Source organism: Rattus norvegicus, chromosome 8 (genome assembly GCF_036323735.1).
Source record: "Rattus norvegicus strain BN/NHsdMcwi chromosome 8, GRCr8, whole genome shotgun sequence".
Taxonomy (NCBI): domain Eukaryota; kingdom Metazoa; phylum Chordata; class Mammalia; order Rodentia; family Muridae; genus Rattus; species Rattus norvegicus.
The window spans coordinates 100,822,215-100,828,214 of record NC_086026.1 but is presented as its reverse complement, the minus strand read 5'-3'; positions in this window follow the sequence as shown (position 1 = coordinate 100,828,214).

Here is a 6,000-nt window from a genome sequence, read left to right as displayed (position 1 = left end):
TTCAAAGGCACCGCTTCACCCTTAGCAACAGCACCAATTCCAGGAACAGCGTTCAAAGCAATTGATTTGCCTAAACTCTTGTAGCACCCCATTTTACAGTTCTACTGGCCCCCAATAATTTATGCAGGACAAATCTTTGCCCCCACTCCCAAGCAAGTGCCTCTCTCTTCATTTTCATTTGCCGATAGCTTTCCGTCTTAAGGAGCATCAATCACAAAGAACTTGGGTGTTGGGGAGGGGGGTGAAGCTCCCACCTAAGGTGGGCCCCTGGCATTAATTGTCCCAATAAACTGAGATATAGTGTGCATAATGCAATGGTGCAATATGGCATAGTCCACGTGTATGACTTAATTAAGCCATTTGCAGCTTGATGCTGCAAGTCAACGGGTGTGCAAGTGGATTAACAATTGCTGGCTCCCTTATCCTCAGGATGGCGGGTAATTACTTTACTAGCAGTACATATCAATTTTTGATGATTGCAGAAGCCATGCTCGCTTCACCAAGAAGTTTCTTAATAACTCTCCATTGTGTGTTTTAAAAAGTAGCTCTTGGAAATAGTTTGAAGCAATTTCTAACATTTTCATAGATTTTCATTGTCACTTTGTCTTTCTTGTACACCTTGTGCATTATTTTACAAAGAGGCCAAGAGAGGATTTTAATTCTCTGTTTGATGAGGAAACTGGCAAGATCCTCAGCCCCTCTTGTCCAGCTTCACCTGGACAGCACTATGCTCCATGCAAAACTTAAATAAAATGACAGTTGTTTTTAATAAGTGTCCTTTACGGAAGTCTTAGGGATTCAGAGGGCTGTCACTTTGAAGATGTACTTTCTGTGCCCCTCACTGTCCACATAAACCTGCAGAGCTTGTTCCCTATAAATATAATTGAAAAGGACTGGGAGCAGCCTGCAGGTCTGTGTCACTTCCTCACCTAAACCAACACCAGCAATGCCCTGAGTGATGCACACTTCTTGTGGATCAGGCTAAAGGAAAGCAGGACCCAGTCTGGTGACCCAGTAGGGGGTGTGTGTACTAACATGGGTTGATGAAATTTGAAAGAGGACTAATAAAATTACGCAACTTGATGACAAAGACATTGACACTTCTACTTCCTAGACTCCTTGTCCTTTGTCTAGAGTCAGATGGCACTAAGCCCCGGCCCTCCTCCATTTGGGCTGGAATGGGTGGCACTGATAGGCACGTGTTCCATGTAATTTACTACTTGAATCTTAAGTCAAAGCTGATCATTTGACCTCTCTGGATTGAGCTAAATTCATCATCTATAATTTTATTAAAAAGCTGAATGGCCATCGATCACAATGAGAGCATGGTGAGCCAACATTTTTTTTTCCCAGAGAAGCATGTCAGCTTCGTAGATATACGACACGTCTGAGGTCTTTTTCCTGCCCTGTGCTAAGCTGACACATACCTGACACTTCCCCTGGGGTCATAAGGTCAGCACATTATCGGTGGTTAGTATCATCTTTTTGAAGAGGGGTTTTCAGTTTAACTAGATCCAGAGGAGAAGAGTGAGATGACCCCTTGATTTAAGCGCAGTTCTAAGTATTGCCCCATCCTTTATGATTCAAGCCATGGTATGGGTATGACAAGTGACAAACCATATCTCAGCCCATCTAAAGTAGATTCCACAAGATCCCAGAAAGTGAAATTGGATTAGACTTTCTCTTGCCCATTTCTAACTTGTGTCCTGTAGGTCATTTGACGTTACTGTTCTTTGGAGGGTCCTTATGTCAGAGCATTGTGAGGTAGTGACATAAGAGCAAGCCATGCCTCATTAGAACATTAAGGGCAGGTAAAAATTTTCCAGTGGTCTTTGAAATTGAACTTGACCTTAATTCTTTAAAATAAGGCCAAAGGGTCCCTGTTTTGAAGGGTCCCTTATCAGAGTAGATTTGTTCTCCTACCTGAAGCAGGTGATGTTTCTGCAAAGACATCTGAATGACAGCGGGAGTGGAGGACAAATCTAATAAAGCCTAATAAAGCATGAGCATTGAAATGTCATTAAACTTAGGAAGATGAGACTCAAAATCACCAAAAAGGTAAATGTCTTCATTAGTCTGATCTCCAAAGACTGTCGAACATTTCATTAATTTATAATTTATGATTGTTTGACAAATATTGAAAAGTATGTAAATATGAGTGGGATAATGTCTTTTCTGCGGGAGATGAGGAAATGACCCAAACTGTACGTGCCTGCAAGATTACACACAGGACCCAGCTCTCTGCTGTCAAACTGTGCCATCCCTTCAGCCAACATATTGTGCAAGTGACAAGTGAAATAGTGCAGATAAACCAATGGCTTAAAACGTAATAAAGACAACAGCCATTTGCATTTTTTACATTTTATTACAAAGGTAATTTACTATGACACATTTCTGAATGTAATTTATGAAAACATGTTAAAGCAATTACATCGTGTATACAGCTCTCAGAGCTGCAGACCTCAGATAAATAATAACATTATAGATCTTCAGAGATTTTCACTATTAGAAACATATCATAAAAAGGAATCCTTTATTTCAAAACAGACTTTACATGAGAAGATAATGTCATTAAAATTTAAACTTAAGAATAAAAAACAATATAAAATAGATGCGTAATATTCTTTGCTGGAGTTGTAAAATTAAATCTTCATGGTGACAACTTGCTCATTTTTATAGGGTTTATTATCACTGTACTTTTTCTTTCCTGAAGCCAGTATGAAGTGCAAAGTATTAAAGACTTCTTTGGTGGGAGATTCGAAAGGAGTGTTATGTTTTCCTTCCCTAGATTCTGACGCCATTCTTTTTGTGCATGCCTCTTCTGTAAGTCACAGAACTGTTCCAGCTTTAAAAAGTAAGGGAAAGCATCATTTCCTGATGGGGATGATGGCCTGAGTCAACCCTTCAAGCACACCAACCTGCCAGGAGTTATCAAAATGACACAAAATTGCCATGAAGGGAAAGATAAGAAAAGCTTACACAATGAAACACCAAAAACAAATAAAACATCAAAGATATACTTTCTCTTACTCTCCCACCCACTAATTTATTTCCTGGTAGCACCATCGTATATTCTGAGCCTTGAGGTCCTTGATTAGTTATTTTATATCCAGCCTTCAACTGTTTTTGTTCTTTTTTGCTTTTACTGACTTTCTTGAGGGGTCTTGCTTTAAAAAAATTATCTTCGAAATGTATTATTAATGTAAGCCTGGAATGGAGCTTTGCTTATAAGGAAATGTTCTAGATTCATTCTATAATCACCAAACAAGTTACAAGGTTGAGGCTGTACCTTCACCTGAACCATTCCCAAAGGGGACTTAACTATTGTAACAAGTTTACAGCCCAAAGCCACAATGCACAGATTGTCAAACTAATAAAACAGAGCCCAGACATAGTTTAGGTCGCATTGTATGACATCAACTGAAATAGGCAGTGGATGTTCCCAGTGTTTTTCTTCAACTCAGGGGTTCTGATAACACACACCACATTGGCCTCCAAAGCTTCAACCCCCTTCTGGTTTGAACATCCTCAAGGCATAGGAACCTTTGAAGAATTTCCACAGAGTCCCAATTCAACTGCCAAAAGTGGACTGTCACTAAAGGAGGTACACTGTGTGCCTTTTGAAGAGTCCAGCATTTACTGAAAGTAGGGAACAGTGGGCAGGTCCCTGTTTCATTTGGATTCCTAACAGATATTTGATGACCAACTATAGAGAATTTTCACAGACATTCCTATCACCTTTAGACAAAGATAGCAGTCCTGTCCCACCAAAGGCTGTGTATGTCAACCTTGGGTAAACAGGCAGCTCTAGACTGGGATATTGTCACTGACCTCACCTTTTAGAAGCATGGGTGCCCTTCAACCTACATTGAATAGATTCTCACTTTACCACCAAGGACTGCTCTCTGCCTTCCTTACATCGCTGTCCTAGCCTAGCTCCAAGTCTAACTCCTGTGGAAAATTGTTCTTAGAATTGTCCCTTTAGCCTCCAGACCTGGACTAGGCAAGGCGGTGGGCTGTTAGCTGTAACTGGGGTTAAGTCAGCCCTTTGCTCCAGTCTTTTGTCGCTCTTGGAATGTTTTAGGGGTTGCATATGCTTTTGTGTTGCAAACAGCAAGCGGGGTTCCAGGAGTCTTCCACCCCGTGCCTGAATGTGAACTCTGGTTTCCCTAGACAACTGTGGCCAGCAGGAGGACTCCCTCCCAGCTCCAGCTTAGTACAGAGAGAGCTGGAACACTCTGTGGCTCAAGCAGAGTTCCCTCTTTCTCAAAGGAGAAGGTGAAAGAGTGAAGAAGGGAAAGAGAGAAATAGGTTTAATAATTCCTCTCATCAATGGTAAACTTCTTGTATGTGAGGACTATGAAAAAGAACATGTAATGAGGAAGACAGATAGATGAATAGAGTTTGATTTGTCAGTTCCAGTGTGCAAGCACTCTCCCCTCCACCCCCAAGCAACAAGGAGACCACAAAGGAGCAAACTGGTTGCTGCTCTGCTTGGGTCTCTGAATACACATGGGTTTTTTTCAGCACAGGGATCATTGTGATGACTTACAAACTTTTTCATGTGCCCCCCCCCCTTCTGCTCTGCATTTCAGATTTTTCTTTCCGGATAGTCAAATGACTTTAAAAGTAGGCAAAGGGGAAGAAAAAAATTCAACCGTTGCCACCCAAGAAATGATAAATAGCATCACATAGCTAATCGCTGGAGGGAGTGTTTATCAATTCATAATCATTTATTCTTGGTGATGTATGGCCCTTACTCTTAAATCTGAAAAGCTTCTATTTGAAGGTGTGAATAGCTTTTCCCTTTTCTTGCCGTAAACCTTCCTACATTAGCAGTGATTGATCTCATGTACAATTCGTCCCAGAGTGCTATTTTACAGGGGGAACACTGGCTTTTGGAGATTAACTGGGGAGTCTGTTACATATTAATGAAGCCTAGAGATATGCTAACGTTTTGGTAATTTAGTTATTTGTGTCTATAGCCATCGTCGTTATTTTCTTTTAGACCCCTGCGGTTGCTATCCATCGAATTAAAAAGTGGTCCTTAGAATTATTTTATCTGCTGGCAACTAAACGCCCTTTAATGTGGAAAACAAATGTTGACTTCTTTCTTGAAGGAATCATGCTTCCTGGCCAGACAACAACGTGTGTTAAACTGTATTCGTGGGAGATGTTAGTTTTCATTCTGGGAGACTGCATGCGCGAAAGTAATAACTGACAGGAGGAAAGAAAAGAAACCCAAATTCTCTCTCTCTCTTTCTCTCTCTCTCTCTCTCTCTCTCTCTCTCTCTCTCTCTCTCTCTCACACACACACACACACACACACACACACACAGTATTTGATCTAGGTAAGAGGAGTAAGGAAAACCCCTAATAGAAAACATATTCTGGTAACAGGTTTCTCCAGGATATTGGAAACCTAAGCTGGACAGGTGTTAGGAGTGAGGCTGGAGAGGGAGGAGCAATGGGATTGCCCACTGATTTGCAGTCTAACAATTAATATGCCACCAAATGAGACGTCGACGTCATTAATGCCTGTGTGTTCCCGTATAGATGGAGAATGAATTCTAATCTCGAAAAGAAGCAGCATCTCACAAGGAGACTGCTTTGTGAGGCCGCGTAAAACAGTAATCTGTTTTTCCTGTTAAGATTTTTCTGGGCTTTCTAGACTGCTTTCTGAATTTCCTTCAGAATATTTGGGATTTGTCTGCGAGTAGGGGACAGGGAGCTTTCCGGAATGTTTGCCAAGTCCCTGGGCTCTTTGGAGGATGCAGAATGGCAGCTGATTGAAGGAAAGGGCTAGAAGGGCAGAAAGGATTATGAAACCAGTGGGCAGAGTGGAGTCTCACGCCTGCTTTAAGTGAGAAAAATGAATTGCTCCTTTCCACTTCTACATTGTCTAGGGACCCTGCTGAGTTAGGAGAGACCCGGAATACCTGGGGAGGAAAGTCAGTCCCGGACTTTAGTAAAGGAGCCTTTAGTAAAGGTGAATCGCCC